The 25,283-nt window shown below is 33.7% G+C and overlaps 2 long non-coding RNA genes across 2 annotated transcripts; both read left to right on the top strand.

The window, feature by feature from the left end:
• The first annotated feature begins 248 nt into the window (after positions 1–248).
• LOC149414343 (uncharacterized) lies at positions 249–5,508 on the top strand. The gene is made up of 3 exons (XR_016303984.1): positions 249–351; positions 1,448–1,618; positions 5,342–5,508. It is a non-coding gene; the product is annotated as an uncharacterized LOC149414343 (long non-coding RNA).
• Positions 5,509–11,444: 5,936 nt separating this feature from the next.
• Positions 11,445–14,071, top strand: LOC149414344 (uncharacterized). The gene is made up of 4 exons (XR_016303979.1): positions 11,445–11,492; positions 12,063–12,283; positions 13,141–13,287; positions 13,381–14,071. It is a non-coding gene; the product is annotated as an uncharacterized LOC149414344 (long non-coding RNA).
• The last annotated feature ends 11,212 nt before the right edge of the window (positions 14,072–25,283 follow it).

Consider the following 25,283-nt stretch of genomic DNA (forward strand, 5'->3'; position numbering starts at 1 on the left):
TGTATTCAAAACAATGAAACCTTAGATTTTTCTGATAAAGAGAGAGATAAATATTTGAGGAAATATCGAGAATGAAAACATGTCAAGTATTTAAAAAAAAATGCTACCAGTTACGCGGTCGACGATTTTCTAAGTCGTGTTCGATAGGTGGAAAAAAAGTAGCAACACTGATATTTTTTCATGCGACAAGATTTAATTTCTTAATTCCTCAGTATCTATGGCCGAACGCTTACTGTCACTTTTGTGATATTTTGGTTTTGATATATCCGTCAATTCGTAAACCGTGCATAAAGTGTTCAAACCTTCCATAAAGATATCCTATTCGTTTAAGTTTGACTTCTTATCAACAAGGTAATACCTGCATGGTTTTATATTTGACACCATACATCTTCCATTTGGGTATGACAAGTTAAACAGTTTTACACTGTTTTTTAACTAAAATATGGACTTGCATTGGAAAAGTATGTCCAAAATTCAAATAAAACATCGTGTTTTTACGCAGCTCTATCATCAGGTTAACTGTCGTATTGTAAGTGCCTTCTTTGACCGAACCTATCTTTACCACACAGAAGTGACGTATGCGTGATCGGTCAAATGAGGCAATTTATAAACTAGCTGAAATCTGTTTAGTTAGGTTAACGGCATTCACAATACGATATTTAGCATAGCTCTAACGCCGCGGTAATATTTTGGTTTTTCTTGTTTCTGGCCTATATTGCAGTCCTCTATTTATTTCACAGATTGAATATAATAACCTTTTACAGCTGTTGAATTTTTAAATGTTTTATTGATTTCTGATAAACAAAACTATCAAGCCCTTACGTAAAAACATGGAATTCATCTCCATCAAGTTAGAACCAGGCACAAGTACGCAAGAGACTGCAGGTGTGATCTTTAAAGAAACTGACATAAATTTCATCAAAAACGAATGTTCGGAATCAATTTTCGAATATTACTCAAGTATGTTCGATCACTGCAATAATTTTCGTTCTCAACAGCCTATTTGAAATCTTATTTCTTGGATTATTATAAGTTTTTTTTCAAACAATCGACAATTATTCACAAAAATAAATCTGTAAATATCATTTAATTTTTTAATACTTGCTCAAAATGTAATCGTATAAAATAAAGCCGGTTTTCGCGTGGCTGCGTTAAAATGCTTACGATCGCATTTTGTATGCCACACTTCGTTTCTATTATTTTTTATTGCCCCTTTTTGCCAATCTCCCCACGCTCTCTCAAAATACATGGTTTTTGTAAGAACGGGGACGTACGAAGATACGAAGGGGACATACGATATGAGAGAATGTCGAAACAACCATCAAATTCCGTGAAGTATTTAATGATGATTCATGATTGTCATTTTCAGTTAGCGTCACTGATGTCAAGCTATCGAAAGATGAACAACATAATAAGTTGATTTTTACTACAGATTTTCTGTTATCAGGTGAAACAAGTCAAGCAGAGCATTCTAATCTATACAGAGTCACCATCAAAACAGAACCAGGGAATAAAGAAAGAGAAGAAAGTGAAATTTCGTTTTCAGAAATTGATATCAACCTCCAAAACATCAAAAAGGAATGCTTAGAGCACTCTGAAAGAATTCACAAAACGGCAGGTAAAACCATATTTCTTTAGTATATAAATATATTTTTTTTCGTTTTGTGTGTTCTAATGTATAACTAAAGCGGGGTCTCCTGTGATCGTTTCCACAAACATTATTGTTTTGGTACACATTCCGTCTCCTTCCTTTAAAAAAAAATTGGAGTGCGGTGGGCGTGGCCATAGACATTTTGTCGATGTCTGATGAGGAAGTCGTGTGCATGGATCGATAACTCCGTGGTTTTTGTATGAAACAACTTATGACTGCTTTACACCATACTTTTTATCATACCGATCCCCATAACCGGACCCACAAGAATTTTTTTCGCTTTACACGATAATTATTTTCTTACTTCTTTCTGCCATTAGAGAAGAAATAATATTTTGAGACGGTGCTAAATCGTCAAAAAATGGCATCACCTTGAACATAACCTTAGAAAACAATTATGAAATCATCTGTTTCTGTCATTTGCGAGCTTTGTCACGTGCTTTGTTACTACCCGATCGATGTTTTTGCCTATCCATTCGTCTTCGAACCTTTGTCATAATGATTTTTATAGGTAGCCTTGGAAAAATTTCCTACCTGATCATCGGATCTTAATCGGTACGATATTCGTATAATACATGAGGTGGAAACAAACAATGCACCGCAGATGCCAAAGTAAGAGCTCTCACAACCTTATCTCCATAAATAAACCACTCACCCTGTTTAATTTCATTAATTTATTTAAAAGTATATTATAATATCAAGTTAAAACACATAAATATATTCTTTATTATGTGAGTTAACTGTACGTATGTAAAGTTCTCGTGTATTTTTTCCTCAAAAAAGTCAAATCAGCAAACATACACATTCACAATCAGTAATACATACATATTGTAGTTAATACTTAAACTTTTTATTTATATTTTAAATATTAAATGCAACATTTTCACCGAATATACTTTCGTATTTGGGGATGAATGGTGCTCTCACAACGAAATGAAAGGCGTGTTTATTGGTGAGTCAGTTTGAGCCGTGATGAGGAGATTTCATAGGACAAATGTATTCACCGGATGCTGGCTGTGTTGGCAGGTTAAGCGCGGGTCAGTGAGTCGACGCCGGGCGCTGGTGACCGGGACTCGATGACTGTCAGGCACTGGCGATCTGGGGAATCAATACTCCAGTGCTGACGGGAAGGCCGAAGGTGCGGCGGACCTTGTAGGCGGTTGAGCGGGAGCTGCGTAGACCAGTGAGGATGCTGCGTGTTTTCATGGTGGTCATGATGCGTGGATGAAGCGGTGGTCAGAGACGCTGGAACCAGGGCGCTGTAATCCGTGTAGCGCTGGCCAGGGACGTGGCCGAGGCGCTAAGATGATATCCCGATGGAGTCCATGATGTGTACGTGCGAAGCCGGGTGTCTTGTCCTTCGTGGGGGGCGCGGGGGCGCACCGATCGTCACTCGTGAGATTTGTCCACTGACGGCAGATTGATGACTGACTGACTGACTCGCTGCGTCGGGCTTATTTATACTACACGGCCGACGGCAACAGTAGGTAGATGAATTGCAACTAAATCCTAGGCACTCGCACAGTCTGGGTGTTTCAGGAATCTTCGACAGCGCGGCAATTATGCATAGGCGGTAGACTCGAACCTTCTGGCGAGTTGTCGTAGTGTGCCAGATCGACTGCGACGTATTGTCGCCGTTAGGCGAGTGAATACTTGAAGCAGTTAGGTTGCTTTGTTTTGTTTACTTATTTCGGCTGCAGGTACGTAACTCGGGAGTAGGTACTAAGTAGGTCGAGCGGTTTATTATTAATTAGTCAATCTGGATTTTTCTCGACGCCACACGTAAAACAATGAGAGATGGTAGAAAAAAATGTCAGTCATCTCGAAATTCACAACACCTAACAGTAATACACATTTACAATCAGAAATAAGTAGATATTGTAGTATTTTTACTAATATTTTAAACATAAGACTGAATAAACATGCAACATTTCCATGTAATATAGTTACGTAAAACAATGACAGACGTCAAATAATGTCCGCCATCTTAAAATGTACGAAAACCGGGAATACCAACCCACATGTCCCACGGTACCAACTACCGATATAGAACACGTCCCTTTTTTCATCCCGAGTAGACAAAATTGATGAAAAAAGGTGGCATGTAAAACGGCCATTAGTCCTCTATTTATTTATTCAACGCCCAGAGGGCTTTCACATGGTTGGTAGTATAATTTTAATTTGACAGATACTTTGAAACATAAAAAAATAAGAATAAAATTACATTTGATAAAAGCTATGCAACAAGTCATACAAACACAAGAAACAAAAACAGAAAATTACAGCTATTTGTAGGTTTACATGATGTGTTTAGGAGTATTGTTGAAATACATGTTTTAAATGATCCACAAAACTTGCCAAGTTGGTATTGAATATGTCAACATCACCCAAGTAATGATTTCCCATGGTGTGAAGTCGTTGTATCGGAGAGTGGGCAATGTAGTTACGCTTATGTGTGCTGCTGTAGAATATTGTATTTTGTCGTGTTGTTACTGTGGGTGTATGTATGTTTATAAGTGACAGGAGTTCACGACAGTCGAATTTAGAGTTAAGTATTTTTAATAAGAACGTGAAATCGTTTATTTTACGTCTATCTTCTAATGTATGTATTTTTAGAGTATTTAATAAGAAATTGTATTTTAAGTCTTCGACAGGGATATTTAATTTAAAATTTATAAAACGTAGAATTTTTTTTGTATTCGCTCAATGTTGTTAATGTGAATTTTGTAAGATGGAGACCAAACTACTGAGTTATATTCAATTAGACTTCTTACTAGAGATACGTATAATAGTTTAATGGCTTGTAAAGAATTAAAGTTTTTAGTTGTTAATACGAAGCCTAGTGTTTTTATACCTTTGTTCACAATTTGATGGATATGATTGGTGAAAGTTAGTTTTTCGTCCAAAATAATTCCAAGATCTCTCATTTCCGTTACTCTTTCTAAAGCTATATTATTGATGGAATATTCGAATAAAACAGGAATTTATCCATAGATATGCCATTATTTTGACATTTCAATGGGTGCGTTTCGTTTACGTCATACACCATCGACGAGGATAGAGGAAATTAAAAAAAGGCTCCACCATAGATAATATAATTCTCATTCGAATTTTAATAAAAAGATTGTTTGAATGTTTAAGTCTTCCCTCACCACAAGGTTCTATCTAACAAAGCTCTGTCCTATGTAAATGACTTGTAGAGATTTTTCGCAGGACAGTGCTTTGTTAGAAGGAACATGTTATCCTGTTGAAAAGCAATCGAGCCATCGTGAAAATTACTAAAAATTTGAATGAACTTTTTCAAATATTGTTGTTCTTTTCTACGACATTATCGAATTTTAACATTTCTTCGTTTATAAAAGAAAAATGAAAAACTTTGTTACGTGTTAAGCATTTTTATTTTAGCAAGACTTTAAATTATTGACACCAGGTTACATCAATTATGAATAAGGTAGAACGATGGAATTATATATTGCATGATATAATATGCACAATCCTGGCAGGCATACGGTATTTTTTTTTATTACAAGCAATTTGTTTTTTTTTAATGTTTGCTACCCATTCCAATTGAGAAATCTTTTCACTTGTTTGAGATGGGGAGTAGTGGCACTACAGTTTTAAATTAATATTAAGGCATACATTGTCATTATGAATGGTTGTCACTTTTAATAAAGGTTTTTCTGTTATCAGGTGAAACAAGTACAATGGAGAATTCTAATCTAGAGGGAGTCACCATCAAAACAGAACCAGGAAATAAAGAATGTGAAATTTCGTATTCAGAAATTGATATCGAACTTCCAGACATTAAAAGGGAATGCTTAGAGCAGAGCACTTTGGGTAAAACCAAAATTTTTTTATAAAATATTTTTGTGTTCTCATGCATAAACGTAACAACTAATACGTTCGGTTAGCCAGATGTTCCCTAAAAATGAAGGGATAGTTTCTCCGTAGACTGTGCGTAGCCGTCGGCTTTCAGTCCCACTTTTTTTAATTTTATTTTTTTTACGAAAACAAGCAGTTCAAATCAAACCAATAAGAAGTTTAAACTAATGTTAATGAGTTATACCATCCTACGGAGATGGTGGGAGGGAAGAAAACGGGGTAAAGAGAAACGCGGATGGATCTAGTTTATGTTGAGTAATATGTGTTTTTATTTATTTATTTATTAGATACCAAAAATACAATAAGAAAATAATGAATCTTTGGCTGTCCAACTGGAAAGTTTCCTGTTTCATATGAAGTAGGTAATGTAACACAAATACAAAACAATAAATTCATATCATCGGAAAAAATACTTTTTACACAACATCAAATTTATAACATTGTGGAAATCACTTTCATGTTTACAATATAAGAGATAAGTTAGGTTTAATATATGTGTAAGGATTAGTTAGACATATATTTATGTTTTTCATTGATTTTGGGTGTGAAAATATGGGGTACTGTATTAAATAGATCGATTTCATTGTATGAAATGTTAAACATCTTTCCAGTACGGTGATTGAAGGTCTTTTTTTGTTATTATTAAAGAAATAAGGTAAATATATTTAAAATAGGATTTAAATTAGGTTTTTACATAATTTGAGCTTTTAAAACTACTCTTGAATGGAAGCAATAGCTTGTGGCTAGAAGAGAAGTAGATTGCAGTGAGAAAGTAAAAAGTAACATTATATATATTTTTAATGTGATATACATGCAAGTAGTATACCAATAGTAGTTATAACATATCTCAAGTAATTTAATTTTATTAGTTATTATTATAAATATTGTTTATATATTTGTAGAAAAAATTATTACTTTTGGAAAATAAATGAGATATCGGTTTTTAATAAGATTAATTCAAGAGTTTGATTTTTTTATCATTACTCGTAGATATTTTATTGTGTTTGTTGTTTTACTATTGTACAGCTAGAGATGCAATATTTTTTAATGTGAATTTTGCAATTGTCGTGGACGATAAAGTCAATATTTTCAGGGGTATTGTTTGTGTATTTGCAAATAAAAGTTCAAATGTTTTTTTCATTTGTTAATCTTTATTTATTTATTGTTTTTACATTGTATTTTTTTTCTAGGTGCAGCACTTGGAGTAAATAACATAATTTCGGTTCGTCAAAAATGCAATGGAAATGAATCTAAAAATTTGAAATATTTCCTATGTTCTATATGTAATAAGAAACTTGCTTCGAACTCTAGCTTAATAGCTCATTTGGACTCTCACACTATCAAAAGACCATTCTCTTGCTCTTACTGTGACTATTCGTGTTCACGGAAGTTACATTTAACTATACACGAGCGTTCACATCGTAAGGAAACACCATTCTCCTGCTCACACTGTAACTATTCATGTTCACATAAGTCACAGTTATCTGTACATATTCGCACTCATCCTGAAGAAAAACCATTCTCATGCCCTTACTGTAACTATTGTTGTTCAAATACATCTAGCTTAAACGTACACATTCGAACTCATACTAAAGAAAAACCATTCTTGTGTTCTGACTGTAACTATTCATGTTCACACAGGTCGTCCTTAACTAGACACAGGCGTACTCATACTAAAGAAAAACCATTCTCATGCACTTATTGTAGCTATTCAAGTTCACAGAAGTCACACTTAACTGTACACGTTCGCACTCATACGAAAGAAAAACCATTTTCGTGCTCTTACTGTAACCATTCTTGTTCACATATATCAAACTTACATGCACACATTCGCACTCATACTTAAGAAAAACCATTCTCGTGTTCTTACTGTATGTATTCATGCTCACTTAAGTCAACTTTAGTTGAGCACATTCGCACTCATACTTAAGTAGTAGAAACTACGATACCGAAACATTGAAAACATTAAAATTTCAACTACTGAAACTACACTATGCATAAAATCAAAATTAAGATATGTAAAGATTTTGTTGGCCCAAAGACTTGAAAAACGATTGGAAACAAAAAAAACTTTATAAAACGGTCGATGGCTAAGTTGACATCGCATTTGGGTCCCAGTGTGGCGTAGTGTATTCAATTCCTCGGCTGTCTAAGCCCTCCATCACAACACAAAAAAACATTTCCCGTTTACTGTGGTGGTAGTAGGAGATTTTCAAATATTGTCAGGTTATTCGTAACCCGGAAATGTTTGTCTGTCTTTTACAAGAAAAAAGGTTTGTCAACGTTCAAAAATACCCGTAGTAAAAAGGCATACATTAATTTTTTTTATAATTAACAACCTGTATTAAATAAAGATAAAGACGGATTTTTCACAAATTAAATACTTCTACGGACAACAACCATAAAAATTTGGAAAACAGTTAATTTGGCCTTGGACACAGAACATAAAATACATTTAACATGAAAACAAAATTATAGATGCTGATATTCAACTTAAACAATGTTCTAATATCTTTTTTGCCATAGTTGGAATAAATCTCCATAACCGGAAAAAACAATAGTCGAAAATTTACAGATTCAAAAAATATTGTTAAAATTTGAAACAACAACAGATTTAAAAAACTTCAGAATGATAGAAAACATGAAAAATTCCCAGCGGATAAAAAATATTGTTAAGATTTATACCAAAGAAAAAATGAAACTAACCCGGACCAATCTAATCGAATGGAATGATTTCTATTTTGAGCCGAACATCCTTAAAAGTGACGCTAAAGTAGACATTTACAAATTGAAAAACAATAAATCAACAAGAGGTGATGGGATCACAGATGAGCTTCATAAACTTATCTACATATGAAGGCAATATGGAGAGTTTCCAAAGAACTGGGTTGAATGGGGTTCATATCTTTAAACAAGACTGCGGGGACTACAGGCCAATCTCACCCACTTCACATGCAGAAAAACAATTCCATACATTATTGTCATTATTAATGAACGTCTTGGGAGTTACCTAAAATGGAAAATAATAACTGGTAGGTTTTGTCAAGAACAGAGGAACTTTAGGGCAAATACTCAGTATCCTACAACTTATTGAGAAATGTCGAGAGTTCAAAGTGCTCTGCTTCGTTGACTTCTCCAAAGCATTTGACTCTGTACAGTGGGAAGTACTTAGAGTGATGTTAGTTCCCAAACACAACATGTATATCATTAGAAGCCTGTGCACCGAAGAACACGCATATGTCAGGATTGACACCCAAAAATCATGCTGAATTGTATCAATTTTCAAAAAGTTGGTTATCTTTTAAAATGCCATCACAAAGTTAATACCATTTAGAAGATCTTTTCCTTAGACATTCATTTAAATTCCATGGAATACTCACTTTGAATGTGATTCATACCATTCAATAATTATTATTAAAGATAGCGCTGATAAATCACTTTTTAACAACTTCCACTTAAACAGCTTCATTTAAAAATCTCGAGAGATTTTGAAAACCCTGTGCATGCAATCCCTCAGCATTGGATTACTCAAATGAATTGCAAGGCCGAATTTCAGAGTTAGACAACATAATATGAACCAATCGGATATTTTCGGATTTTCCACCGTATCAGGAACAATTTGAATTAAAAAAAACATAATAATTTTTTTTGTAACAAATGGATATGATGATATCCTCACTGGAATCTCCCGTGCTGAGGTTTTCATTAAAATTTTGTAGTATGGATAATATGAAGTGATTATAAATATATTGAATAGTGTTTTTTTTCTGAAATTATTATAAATGTATTACATGGTGTTTTTTTGTTCAATTGAGTAGTTCCGGTTTCAGTCTGTATTTGGTGTCAGTATATTATCTATTTATGATCTCCCTATATTGTGTATCCAGCTTTTTATTTAAGATTTAAATGTTAAACTATTGTTGTGAGTTTTTAATGAGAGTTGGATTTTGTTGTAGAGTTTAGTACTAGCGATGAAATGAAGTCTTTGTCATTGCTTGTTGGATATTTTTTTGACAGAAAAAGCATTGTTCAATTATCAGACAAAAATAGTTTGGATATGAGCCACTAAAAGTTATCGATGACACTATCAGAAAACAGAAATTTTATTTCGCTAACATTATTATATTATATAATCTGCCACTTTTGCCTTTAATTTAGATATATTTTATGTTGATTTTTGTTATATACTCCAGACAGGTATTGATACCTTTTTTCTCTGCCCTATTTTTTGTATTTGTTTTGTTGGTGTCTATTACGTTTATTCATTTAGTTCCTACCACAATTTTAAATATTCTTTTGATGCTATACATTGATTTTATGCTAATGATAAATAATAATAAAAATAAAATACCATTAATATATACTTTTATTTATTTAATTTTTATTATTATGTTAATTTGAATGCACTATATAATGTAATTAATTTATACTTGTTTATGTAAAAGCCACGGCGGACGTAAATGAACAAATTAAATTAAATTTATTTTTATTTATTTAACACCCAGGGGGCTTTTACATGTAGGTGGTACAATTTTGATGACAGACAATTTGAAACATAAGAAAGAAATAATAAAAAAATAAATTAAAAAATACAGCGATTTGACTGGTTTGCCAAAATAAAAGTTCTATTTAGGAATAGTGTTGGAATAAATTAAAATTCGCCAAGTTAATGTTAATTATATCGACATCACCTAAGTATTGGTTTCAATACTGAAATAATGTCAGTGAAGTAAGCAAAGGTAATTTTTTTAAAGAAATATTTTTTATACGCGATAGTAACTATAAAGATGTCTCTCAATCGGTGCATTATGTGGCATTGTACAATCTAAAGTCTTGTAGTTTATGAACAAATTCAATCATTTTTGCATATTCCCATTTTCTAACTAATGACTTATACAAGGAAACAAATTCTATGAATGAATCCCGGGATTGACAATTATATACTCTTAACAACATCTATGAGTCCATCAAACGTACAATTACATTCGAGAATGATCCTTATCACTTATGGTGGTAGCAACTACTTTCAAATTAAAATTATTCATAGAATATGCATAATCTATCCGACATCTATTTCGAGGGAAAATTATAATAAAACATTATCTATTAATGTTTAAAAACTTATAAATTTGGGAGGAGGATATGGGTACCGCTGGCCCGGAAACCATTTATTGTATAACCAACACCCCTGCCATAGGTCACCCCAGAAGTGACGGACATGAACATATTCCTCCCACTGCGGCGCGCAACGCTATTCCAGTTGGAGAGGTCAAAGGGTCTCCCCAAACCAGCCTTTCCCGATCTGGAAAGCCACGCAGTTGAAGGATAGGCGCATCCTGACACGCCTCACCCGACGAACCCAGGCACCCCTACTAAATGACCAAACGTAGCGATCCGCTTCGAGTGACCTATGGCAAAGCTTTCGGTTATTCAATAAGTGGCAGTACCCGAACACGCCTCCCAAATAAAGGATGAAAACGTTCGGATTCAAAGTAATGTTAATGATACTCCAAATAACATCATATTTAAATTGATGGCGAACTAACAAACAGTGAAGAATTTTAGTGTATTCTTTTTTCAAGTTAGAGGACATTCTGTGAATAGAACCCAGTTGTTTAAGTTATTTATTAACTACATTAATAGAAAAAGATAGGTTACTGAGAACACTCGCGTCATTTTCATAAGCGGTGCTACGTGTTTTGTTCAAAATTACATTAAATAATATTTGGCTATTTGATATAGCGCCGTTTTCATTAAAAATCACCTCAAGGGCGCTGTATAAATATATTTATTTATTGAGGTGATTTTTAACGAAAACGGCGGTACATAAAATAGCCAAATATTATTTTACTATTTTTTTGGTTCAGTACCTACTTAGAAAATATTTTTTCTAGTCTATGGCGCCGATATTGTCAAAACATAACCTCACTATTATTGCTGACATATGATTTCACCGCTGGTAAAATCTTTGAATTCTTTATTATTGTTTGAGAATCTTATTATCTTTAGTGTTTTTTTTATAATAGAAGCTAATTTACTTTTGTGTTCTCTAAAATGATTGTTTAATTTTATGTCAGATGTTTTTTTTATCGTATATTATTATATTTATTACTCTATAATATAAACTTAAGTCGCTCTCCGTGTCTGTTTGTTTGTGCGCTTAGTTCTTCTAAACTAAGCAACAGATTTTGATAAGATTTTTACTCTTATTTAGAGAATTTCTTTTGGACGGTTTTTATATAATAGATAATACATGCATATTTCACTTATAGAAAGTAGAGAGAAGTCGATATTTTGTAAACAGGTCGTAAGATAATATTTTCGGACGTTTACATTGCTAATGCTGGCTAAACCTTACGAGATACATCAAAATAATGTAAGACTGAATTGTATATCTTAAAAAGGAGTACAGAAAAGTCCTTGGTGGTGTATGTCTATCTCCTAAGGATAACCCCCAGCAACACCGGGTACATGTCAGCTAGTGTTAAATAATCAACTATAACCATATTGTTACAATGTATTGTTGCAGTTCTAATTCATATTTATCTGGGACCAATAACTATCATTTTAAAACCGGAACTCTATCTCAGAAGACTATGGATCTTACCAACCCAGAGATTGTTTCCATCAAGATGGAGCCAGTGTCCCAGGAAGAGCGTGGAGGTGAAATGTTGTATACAGATATAGATACCTACCTCCCGGATGTGAAGACGGAATGTTTGCACTATGCGACGAGTACTTCGACAACCAGTAAGTTGCGTTGCAAAAAAAATGAAGTTGAATGTTGTTTTCAGATATTTGGAATTCACCTCTGTTTTGGAATGTGTCTCAGACATGACATATTACGCTTATTCACGTCGTCCCCTCCTAGAGTTAATTATTGTGATATTTACTTTAAAATGTATATTTTCAGTTAACTGTCAAACTCAGCAGACTTTTAAGCATATGATTATTGCATATCGTTAAAAAAAGTTACCGATTCCTCAAGTTAACACCTCATCTTACGTGGAAGAAGTTACTTGAATAATAATACGTTAAAAAATATTTTACCTTTGAAAATATACAACTAAAATTAGTTCCGACGATGATAGTAAATGTTACTTCCTTCCTAAAGCATCTGTCCCCGAATCTGGCATTATCTTAATTTAACCATAATCTGTTTTCCGAATTTCCGTTTCTACAATGTTTTGTAATGATTTATTTTATCGTGAAAATCATATTTTAACGTTTTTCTTTGAAAAAAAGACTTTCTTTATTGTAGGTACTATCTCGGAGAGTGGCAATCGGAATTTAATTTTTGATACTATTTTCGTCTCGGCATGTCAATGAACGTATCGTGTATTATTTTTAATGATAAACTAAAGTTTATCCGACAACGTTTTTATGCATAGCTCAAAGTGTAACAAATTATCATAAGCAATAATTTTTCGCCTGAAACACTCCTACAAATTGAAAAATCTTCCGAGACAGAATAAATGCCGCCGACGGGAATTAATCAGATGCGTATTCAATTCCCGTTGGCGGCATTTATTCTTTCTCCGAAGTTTTTTAAATTTGTTCGGATATTTCATGCGAATAATTATTGATTAAAGGTATTGTTTCTCCAGGTAACGATATTGTGGAGACCATCAAGGAAGAACCTGACCCTCGAGAAGAAGTTAAAGGCGGAATTTCTGATAGGGAAATCGACACGAAAATCCCGGATTTTAAACAGGAATACTTTGACCGCCATGAAAGAGTTACCCAGGCAGCAGGTAAAATCGCTTTTTGTTTATTAAAGTTGACATTTCATGCTCTCCTAATGTTTGCGTTATGATTGCCTATTTACACTAAAAATATTTTTTCAGGCGAATTCCTGAAGACGCATCTTCCGGAAAAACAAGACTCTTGTCCCCGTTGTAACTACTTCTGCTCTCATATTTCATCGTTAAAACAGCACTTGTGCACAAATGCTGGTGAAAAACCTTTTTCTTGTTCTGATTGTAATTATTCATGTTCTACAATGGGACATCTAAAAATTCACATGTTTACCCACAGTAGAGAAAAACCCTTTTCATGTACCAAATGTAATTATTATTGCTATCGAAAAGACTATCTCAAAAGACACACGTCAACCCACAGTGGAGAAAAACCGTTCTCATGTTCCGTATGCAAATTTTCGTGTTTTACAAAGGGACATTTAAAAATTCACATGTTTTCCCACAGTAGAGTAAAACCCTTTTCCTGTCCCGACTGCAACTATTCATGTTCTCAGAAGGGGCGTCTAATACGTCACATGTTTATCCACAGTGGAGAAACCCCTTTCTCGTGTTCCGAATGCAAATTTTCGTGTTCTAGAAAAGAACTTCTAAAAAGACACTTGCTGACTCATTTATAGAATGGACTTGCTCGAAGCTATCGGGTTCTCTGTCTGCTGTTACCCATTAGGCCTCTATCGCCCTTGAGGTGATTTATTTACAAAGATAGTGTTTTTCTTACATAAAATACCCACAGGACATTGTTTTACTCAGTGCCAATGTATTTTTTTTTGTGATGATGTTTGAATGGTATTTAACAAAGTGCTTTATCGTTAAATATTATGTCACACGCCAAAGTTATTACATCCTTAGAAAAAAAAATATACCAATATTTCTGTATCACCGCCTTCGTGTTAAAATTACCTCAAGGTCATAATAAAAATAATTTGTTTATTCCGGAATGCGGGGAAGTTTGTGCAATCCCACACATCCCATAAATCATAATCAATAATAGTACTAAAATAACATCCCAAAAAGCATATATAAAAATATACATACACGTAAAAAGTGTGAATGAACAAGTGAAGAAATAATTTATATATATATATATATATATATATATATATATATATATATATATATATATATATATATATATATATATATGTTCAGAGAAGTTATGATTGGACTTGGTGAGATGACAAATTGTTTTTTAAGAGTTTAAAGTTGCAACGTTTTCGGGAACACATTGGAAGGCACTGTTGACTTAACAATTATTAGAAGATAGATGGTCAGCAAGAGTACTTTATTCTAATACAATATTTATAATATGTGATGAAATGGAAACATAACATTTTGTTTACTAGTTGTTCCGTAACGCCGATTGCCTTTGACAGGCTGTGTAATATCCAATCGTATCGTCAGAATTTAAACTGTATAGTTTAAATTTCGCACATGTCAGCTGGAACCACGGAGGCCGTGGGCCGACCAGTCGCACAAAAACCGTTTGTCCTGTCAAATATCGATCCCCGGTTGTCTTATCGGATTAATCATAATACGTATTTTTTATCGCAATTTAACCAAAATAACGAGTGCTAACAACCGTTTTAAACAACAACAGTTTTTACTTTTGTATTTTTATTTTGTGTTTACTATTTTAATAACATTTTTCTTTTCATTGAAAAAATTTATATATTACAAAGTATTTATATATATATATTACATTTACCTTTTTTTTATAACTATTGCTGTAGAGGTGATGAAGGTGGTGGAAGATATGTTACATGAAAAGGAACGTTCATGTAGGCTTAAAATGTTAGGTACAGGAATAAATATTTTCTATATACATTCCGATAATTATTCTTAAAATGTCTTATTTTCGCTTGGGTTTCCCCACAAACCGAGAAAAAATTGAGAAATGGAAATAAGCAATCCGGATTCAATTTTGTGAAAATAACTAGGTAATATTTATTATATACAACATTCGAAAAAATTCCCCAATTCCTCGTATATGTGCACAATCTAATACAAAATTTTACAGCATTGACATTTTTGGTAATAACCTAAAGAAATATCGATATGAAGTAATGCGTACGATCGATTATTAATATGAGAGTATGGAGTGTATCGGTAGCATCTCCTATCCTCTGCCTATTTTCCTCTTCCTCTCCCCTTCCTTTAACACCAAATTAATTTCAAGATATTAAAACTTCATTTCTAATGAACTTTAACGTAAGAAACTTCTGTGGCTTGACTTCAGTTAACTTGTATATTTATATCTATCATTGTATATTATATAAAAGCTATTTGTTTCTTACAAAATAAGTAAATAAATATTTACAAATACGGAAAAAAAGAGTGTTTTCTAATTTATTTAAAAAAAAAGCGGATTGCAGGCCTTTAACGAACTAATGAACAGGTTTCTGGTTGAACTTTTAGTAAATTTCGAATACATTCATTATCACGATGTCGGAACACGTTGACCGTACCATTATCAGGAAGCCATTTGTGCTCAAATCATTTTCATCCCAAACGTTTAGACTGCAATTTCCTTCAGGTTCTTTATAATCTTTGAGCATTCTGTGTGGAGGAGAGAATGTAATATACCCACAAATTAGGTATCGTTGCTTAATCTGAGAAAGGTTATTTTAATTACTGGTTGTTATTGTCTAGCTTTGATTAAGCACCATCTATATATTTCACAAAAATGGTACTACAAAAATAAACCGAATAGGCATTTCTCTGAAATCGTATGACATTACAGCAGTTAATATACGAAATAAATTTCGGTCCGATCGGCATGCATTTGGCAAGGTTGTTGGCGCGGTTCACTCCAATCCTTGGGAAGGAAGTTACAATCATAATTTTTTCCGTAGATATGTAAAGTTGTGCCTATATTAAAAAAAGAAGACAAACACAATGTAAAAATGTAAAAGTTTATTTAATGGGCATAAATAAATTGACATTATTACCATGTAACCCCCACCCTTCCTTGTCCCACCCCACCATATGATTTCTCTCGCTTTATTTTGATATTATAATTTATATATTATTAATAAGTACCTAGACTAGTTTTTTTATAATTCTGTCATATAAACCTAACAAAGCGGTTAAAAACAAAATAACTTTTCATTTTTATTTTCACATTTCAAGTGTCAAGCCACAAAGTAAACGCTTTCTTTGATAATTATATACTATTTTATATAAATAATTTTGTAAATTCATAAAACTTCTACTCAATAGTAAATATGTCTACGTTTCCCGTTTTGGTTAATATGTAGTGTACAGAATCCAAAACTTAAAATGTGAAAATAAAAATCATTTTGTGTTATTTATTAGTCCTTTACCTGATTCAGACCTGGTTAAGCAAAAAAATGTTATTTTGGTGACGGTTTTGTATTCAAATTACAACAACAACTCGGTAACAAAATGAACGCTGTTCCTTGGTTTCGCTTACGCGTTCGAACGTTTGTACAAGGAGTTTAAACAGAGTTGGGTTGTTAAGTTCATCTCCATATTTGTGACGTACGCTATGTGGTGTCATTTTTAAAATGGATTTAACTAGACAAGGCTAATCTAGTATAAATACATCAATGCCATCGACTATTGCAATCAACAATTCTTACATGCCAATGATATCGTATTTTTTGGAACTTTGTGCATATAAGTCAGACTTGAAAAGGAATCCCCCGTTGCCAGGTATCTTAGCGTAAATTGAAACTTAATTTGTATTGTGGTTTCTTCCACTTCAGCTTTTATTTCATTTTTTACATATACAATTACGCCATCATTTTGTTTATTACTATTTAAGGTTGATTAAGTAGTATATCCAGCAATTTCCAACGATGAATATTTATCGTTTATCCAACATTTAGTGAGGATTATGATGTCAAAGTGGAGTCCAATATATTGTAATAGAATTCGCAAACCATCAAATTTTATATTTATGCTTCTTATATTTGAATGTAAAATTTTGAAATAATTATTTAAATTCGTTAAAACCTTTGGTTCAGAGGTAATTATTGTAGTATTCATTTTAGCAAACTAAATTCTTAGTGGATGGAAAGGTTTTTTTAAAAATTTATTTTAAATTAAATTATTCTCACCAAGTCATCTAAATGCCGAATGTAAATGGAACTTTAGGTACTTGAAATATAGTAATTGTTTTATATTACCCACACTCAGGCAGTGCCTTAGTGGGTTTTCATTTCTTGTGTATACTATTTGGAATTATATATCATGTTATTATATACTACTGTAGACGGTACCTACCAGGGAACAACATAAAATAATAAATAAGATAATTTATTATTATGGCAACATTCTGTGTTGATTTCAAATTCAATTCTAGCATTCTTGATTTTTCGTTCGTCTTGACTAGTTGTGTCTTTTGAATTCCGTCTACATTCTAGAATCTTCCATGTAGAATTATTGTCGCGTATAACAATTGTGTTTAAATAAACTCAGTGAAATTCAACCTTATTTTATTAAAAACAACCTTCTGATATTGAGAGTCCTTTAGGATCTGTTTTACCCGCAAAACTAGTAAAATCCTAAATTGGTGACCCCGACGTGATACCAGTCCCTTACATATGGAAAAAAACCCAACGGCGAGTGGCGTCCTTGCGGTGATTATCGTCGCCTTAATGCTAAAACGATCCCGGATAAATTTCCAATACCTCAACTTCATGATTTTGCACATAAACTTGCCGATGCAAACATATTCAGCACTATTGACTTGACCAGAGCTTATCATCAGATACCAGTGGAACTTGAAGACATTTCGAAGACTGCCATCATCACACCATTTGGATTATTCGAATTCACATCCATGCAATTTGGTTTATCAAACGCAGCACAAAGCTTTCAGCGTTTCATGTATGCTGTGACAAGGGATTTGGATTTTTGTTTCGTGTACCTAGATGACATCCTGATTGCTTCTAAAAATGAAGAAGAACATAGAAAACACTTGGAAACACTACTCAAACGACTTGATGAATATGATCTAGTAATCACCATTAACAAATGCCAATTTGGCGTACCTACAGTCAACTTCCTGGGTCACACAATTACTCAAGAAGGAATGTCGCCTATCAAAGAGAAGGTGAATGCCGTCATAAATTTTCCATTACCTAAAACAGCAAAAGACTTGCGACGTTTTTTAGGCATGTTAAATTATTATAGAAGATTCCTCCCTAAGGCTATTAACATTCAAACAAAATTATTTGATTGCATTGCCGGTTATAAGAAAAATGACAAGAGGGAAATAACTTGGAATCAAGAACTGACGGAAGCATTCAAGGAATGCAAACAACAGCTAGCTGACGCAGCATTACTCGCACACCCAAATACCAATGCAAAAATAGCTATAATGGTTGATGCTAGCGACATAGCTATGGGTGCATCATTACAACAGTCGAATGGCGATTCCTGGGAACCTTTAGGATTCTTTTCCAAGAAATTTTCACCAGCGCAGCGAAAATACAGTACCTTCGATCGAGAACTTACTGGTGTTTTCGAAGCGGTGAAATATTTTAGAAGTCATATTGAAGGTCGAAATTTTACCATCTATACAGATCACAAGCCAATCAACTTTGCTTCTTGCAAGAAGCGAGCCTCTAGCTCTCCACGCCAAGAGAGACAGTTGGATTATATTGCCCAATTTTCAACGGACATCAGACATATTTCTGGACAACAGAATATAGTAGCGGACGCACTATCTCGAATCGATGAGATTAACAGCCCTACTTCTATTGACTACAGGCAGATGGAGAAAGCGCAGTGTCAAGATGACGGACTAATGAAGGCAAAAGATGACACCGCCCTCGCCTTACGTCAAATGGTGATTCCAGGCTCTGAAGCTTCAATATGGTGTGACATACCAACGGGCCTCATCAGACCATTTGTACCCGCTTGCATGCGAATGCAGGTAATCCAAAGTGTACACAATGTTTGCCATCCTGGCATACTGGGAACGACAAAGACAATTAAACAAAGATTTGTTTGGCCTAACATGACGACAGACATAAAAAACTTTGTCAAACAGTGCATAGCTTGTCAAAAAGCTAAGGTCTCTCTACATACGGCTGCACCATTAGCAACGTATTTACTACCAGAGGATCGATTGCGTAATATTCATATCGACCTGGTTGGACCTCTACCAGCGTGTAACGAGTACCAGTATATACTCACAATGATCGACAGGTACACACGATGGCCTGAAGCAATCCCTCTGAAAGATATGACTGCAGAAACCGTCGCTACTGCACTGACGACACATTGGATTGCCCGTCACGGGACCCCGGATACCATTGGTTCGGATCAGGGCAGACAATTCGAGTCCTGCCTCTTCAAAAAACTAACAGAAAAGTTTGGAATAAAGCATTCTAGGACCACCGCGTACCATCCACAAGCTAATGGTATGATCGAGAGATCGCACCGCACTTTAAAAGCCTCTCTCATGGCTTGTGGCGATCGAAATTGTGTCGAAAGCCTCCCACTAGTTCTACTTGGTTTGAGAGCAACGGTACGTGAAGTTCTGAAGTGTTCACCAGCTGAATTAACTTACGGTAGAACCATTAAATTACCTTGTGATTTCTTCACAGCAACACCACGCGAGGAACCAGACACGTTTATCGGACGTCTACAAAGTGCGTTCGAAGCCATTAAACCAACTCCTGCCAGTGTTCATGGTACAGGAAAGTTTTTTGTTCACAAAGATCTACCTAGCGCGACGCATGTGTTCCTAAGAACTGACGGTGTAAGAAGACCACTGCAGAATCCGTACGAAGGCCCATACAAAGTGGAAGAACGTAATGAAAAAACATTCGTAATTATAGTGAAAGGAAAACCTAAGCGTGTCACAATAAACCGCCTAAAACCTTTTTTTGTTCCCGTAGAAGAAAATTCATCTGTTCCTACATCTGTTCCAGTATTACCTCCAGAAATAATCAGAACCACAAAATCTGGTCGAAAAGTTCGTTTCCCAGACAGATTAGGACAGTTTAAAGCATAAAAAGGCTTTTCTTTTCCTAAAATATAAATAAATGATGTTTTCCATATACTTAGATATAAGCAAACCTTATATACCTATACTTAAACATTTCACACTACGCTAATGTCTTAAATATATAAGAGCTTAATATGTCTTATATTGTTCATGCAAACAATGTATCACATATTGCCGTAAATGTACAAAACATGTTCTTTTATAATTTTTTTTAATATTCCGCATTGAGCGATAATAGTTTTTACGTTTTTTTAATACTTTAAACATTCCGCAAATAGCGATGAAATTGCAATATGCATTTAAAGTAATTACGCTTTACGCGTTGAATCCTTTGTATAATTTTAAGCATATTTAGGCAATTTTTTTAATATCAAATTCACATATGATAAAATGTTTTAATGTTAGTAAAGTTTAACCATGATCACTCAGATGTTCAACGACACACACATCTGACTGAAAATGACGTTGAAACTTCATAACTTAATGTGATAATTCTATCCAAATGTTTATGGAAACGTGTAAATGTTATTTGGCATTTTATAGGTAAAAACAATAGTTTACAACGAAAATAAAAATGGAATATGCCAGACTGAATGAGAACACTGCCCAGTCTCATTTTCGTTTAATATCGCAATCTCCATTAGTATGTAGAGATAATAAATAACACGTTTCGATAAACAGTTGAAGATAATTTAAAATGCTAAAAAATTTTTTTTAAAATCTCGTTTGTGTTTGGAAGTTTATTGTATCTTAACATAAAACATACAATCAATACAAATCGATCAGCTCCTATACAAATATGACAATAAGGAAGTTGAGTCCACTTTTTTTTTTTATTTTTTTTTATCAATGTTCGCATTCAAACATAAATACTGGTATTTTTTTTTTTTTTTAAGTTTGTTTTCATAATTAAATTAATTCTCAAAGTTTAAATTTTATTAAGCCCGCCAAAACGAGCGGAATCCGAGCGGTAAGAGGCGGGGTGTGGTGTGACGTCATTCGAACTGTGAAAACCACGTCGCTTAAGCATTTTGTATGGAAAATTTTTTAATTCTTCAACAAGGAATTCCAGTAATTTTTTTACCAATGTTAACCGTCTATTAGAATTGATGTTATTAAAAAAAAAGAAAATTGATTAAGATTTCATAGATAAATTAATATTTGAAGTTAGAATATTTGCTTTTCTCGCCCGGTACGGTATTCCCGTCGATATTTGTTGAGGTGCCCCGCGCGAATTCAGGACCACCGCGCAGAAAAGTAAACACCAAAAGTAAAATAACGGTTTACAGCCCAGTTCACTGTGAGACTTTTCTGGGCGGCCGGCGGCCTGAAGTGTATCACATATTATGTGACATGTATAATAATAAAAACTTCTAAGTGATGCAATAAACAACTATTATTATAAAGCACTATACGAATATGTATCTTTAGAAATCCATATAATAATAACAACAAATACGTACATATATTTGACATACCCAAATAAACGTTTGGCCTATACACCTCTCTCATCTAAACCGACCATCTCTCATGTAATAGAAAGAGATGCACCGTAGGTGATCCGTTGTACGTACAAGTCACGACACATGTGACGTCAGAATTCTTTCGACCAATCGTGGAGCGTATACAGTTTATTGCTATTGAATGCTTTTTCAAGAACGTTTAACTAATTCTAAGAATAATAATATAGAAATATATTTATATATTTAGAATCGATATTTTTTGATCTACATGAACATATTTTTTATAAGTCAAAATATTTTTCACTCAACTTCCTTATTGTCTTCTTATATTAAATTTAAAAATATTTAACACACTCCATAAATTTTGGGAGTAGTTTTTACAATTATCTTAAATTCCTACAAAATATTATGTAATATTCAGCTTCATAATGTAACTTTTCCACATTCTGGATGATGTGAAGTATTTTCCATATTTCTGTAATATGAGATATTTAATATAGTGTTGAAACATGATATGCTAACATAGTAGTACAAATAGCGTCATTTTTAGATCACATTCATGTAATATTCACTTAACATGTTTCAGAACTGTATTTAATAACATTGTTAATTTTATAACATTATGCAAACATGTATCTTAGTCTTAAGTAATCTTAATGTACAATAAGTTTATATCGAACTCCGATATCATTAAATATACAATTTTGTGTTATAGTCATAACTGTTTTCAGCACTTGCTTCAAACCAAAATGTTTCTGGAAGCAAAACTTTCAAGTATAGGTAGCTTAAACATCTAGTCGAAGCATACTTCTAGATATAACTTTATTTTTATAACTTAATATAAATATTTATAGTAAAAATCCTTCTCGTTTGCCACATTGAAATCTATTTTCATAACTTTATATACATTTTTCAATCAATTACAAGTTCTCAACTTTATAATTTTTTTCTTTTCAGTTAAAAATTCATGCGACATAAAGCGATATTGTATTAATAAACTATTTAATTTGAAATTTTACTGCTTTCTGTATATATATATATGGTTCCATGCTGACTCAACACAGTGACTTTTCAACACACTTTTAAAAAGTGATATAAAGTCATTAAAAACGATATATATATATATAGGTCATATAAATATATATATATATATCGTTTTTATATAAAAAAAATTTCATATAAAAGTACCTGACTATTCAGATATAGTCACTAAACACGGCTAAAGCCACTTGGAGCAATGTTTCAATTCTGAATGGTGGTCTTACACCAGGGCGATACTGGGAGTAACTTCCACTCTGTTGATAATTCTCAGTCGAAGTATATTACAGTAAATATGACCGAATCGGATACGGACACATTATCTCATTTGGTAGAGTCACGGCCCGGAAAACCAAAGGTCCTGGGTTCGAGTCCCAAATGTGACAGTGCCTTTTTCAGATTTTTCCGTTTCAGATGTTCGATTGAGTTTCGCTAATATTGTCTTCATTAATTAAAAATAATACCTAATCTAGAACGGCCACGGGTTCGCAATACTATCGATGTAATGCGTGGATACAGCACTAGCATCGATATGTATTAAAAATAATATCTATTCGTGAACGGACGCAATACTACCAACGTAATGCGTACACGCAGCACGATCGTCGTTATGCATTAAAAACCACGCAGGATGCTTCTTAGTTCTGAGTGTCAAGCGGCATCGTTGTAAATTAACCCAATGTTGCCAAATCTGATGATTTACTCAACCAAACGCTCAAATAATATACAACAATGTACTCGCGAATGGCCACGGGGACGCAGTACTATCGAAGTAATGCGTGGACGCAGCAAAACCGTCGTTATGTATTCATAATAATATTTCAGCGTGATCGGCCATGGGGACGCAATACTATCCACGTAATGTGTGGATGCAGTACGACCGTCGATATGTATATAAAATAATATCTACTCGTAATCGGTCTCGAGGACGCAATACTATCGACGTAATGCGTAGACGCAGTACGATCGTCATTATGTATCGAAAATTATATTACTTCGTGGACGCGGCAAGATCGTAGAAATGAATAAAAACATACACTGCTCGATATATACATCGCGTAGCGAACCTGTCGGCAAAATGTCAAACGTTCAATATTCGTAAAACGTTTCGTAAAACGTATAAACGTTCAATATATATATACATCGTGTAGCGAACCTGTCGGCAAAATGTCAAACGTTCAATATTCGTTTCCAGACATTCTGAGAGATTTTTTGCTTCCACAAAAATTTTCGCCATACGATTCTACATGGGGTAAGCATCGTTCTGGCCAATTTTGACGTCAACACATTGTAGCGTCCGTATATCGGACGCTGTAAGTCGGTGGACGCTACAATGCTATGGAGTTTTTAGGGGTCGGACGCAACAAATGTAGCGGGATATATATATATATATATATATAAGTAGACTGCAACTCAGTGAGCGACATGTTTATGTGGTGTGTGCCCTACATAACATAAGTCATTTTAAAAAAAAAGTATACTACTATGTTTCTTTTTTTATATCGTTTAACAACTGGGGGCGAAGTATGTAGACGGTACCTACCAGGGAACAACATAAAATAATAAATAAATAATTTATTATTATGGCAACATTCTGTGTTGATTTCAAATTCAATTCTAGCATTCTTGATTTTTCGTTCGTCTTGACTAGTTGTGTCTTTTGAATTCCGTCTACATTCTAGAATCTTCCATGTAGAATTATTGTCGCGTATAACAATAATTGTGTTTAAATAAACTCAGTGAAATTCAACCTTATTTTATTAAAAACAACCTTCTGATATTGAGAGTCCTTTAGGATCTGTTTTACCCGCAAAACTAGTAAAATCCTAAACTACCTATAAATATGTACAATATATGTAAAGAAATGAAAATTAATAAAGTAAAAAAAAAAAAAAATTCATGTTGCTGTTTCCTTAGCATAACTTTTCCTTGTTTATACCATACAAACTGGTAATTTTTTTCCTTGGCTTTTTGTTTAGCTTTTCATAGGATCTCTTTGTGATAGGGGCTTAGTTCTACGCCGATGAAAATTGGAGATGTTGTTAGATCTTTGTAATTTATGTTTTTTTTAAGGAGGGAATCTCTTTGTCTTTTTTCTGAGAAAGTGACAAGTAGTTTAGGTGGAGCACCATTTTGTCTATCTGGGACTCGGATGACGTTAGTTATATCCGTGTGTTTAATAGTGATCCCAGCTGCTGCAGCAACTTTTCTTATAATTTCAGCTGGTTGTTGCCTGTTTTGTTCCCAGGTTTGGAAATCCCAGCTATTTCTAGATTATTACCATTTGAAATGGTTTCAATGCCGACAAGTCTTATTTCAAGTTTTTTTATGATATTGTTTTTGTCGGACAGATCTTTTTTAATCCTGTACCGTCTTCAACCCGTTTTGGGTGTGAAATAGACTTCGTCCCTGCCTAATCAGACGCCTCCTACACCGGACAAGTGTTCACACAGAGTCGACTGCGCCTCCCCCATCGCCATGGCGGGCTTGAGGAATGGCCGAGC

The sequence above is a fragment of the Hesperophylax consimilis genome, chromosome 20 (genome assembly GCF_061612785.1).
Source record: "Hesperophylax consimilis isolate HC1 chromosome 20, BYU_Hcon_1.0, whole genome shotgun sequence".
NCBI classification, from domain to species: Eukaryota; Metazoa; Arthropoda; class Insecta; order Trichoptera; family Limnephilidae; genus Hesperophylax; species Hesperophylax consimilis.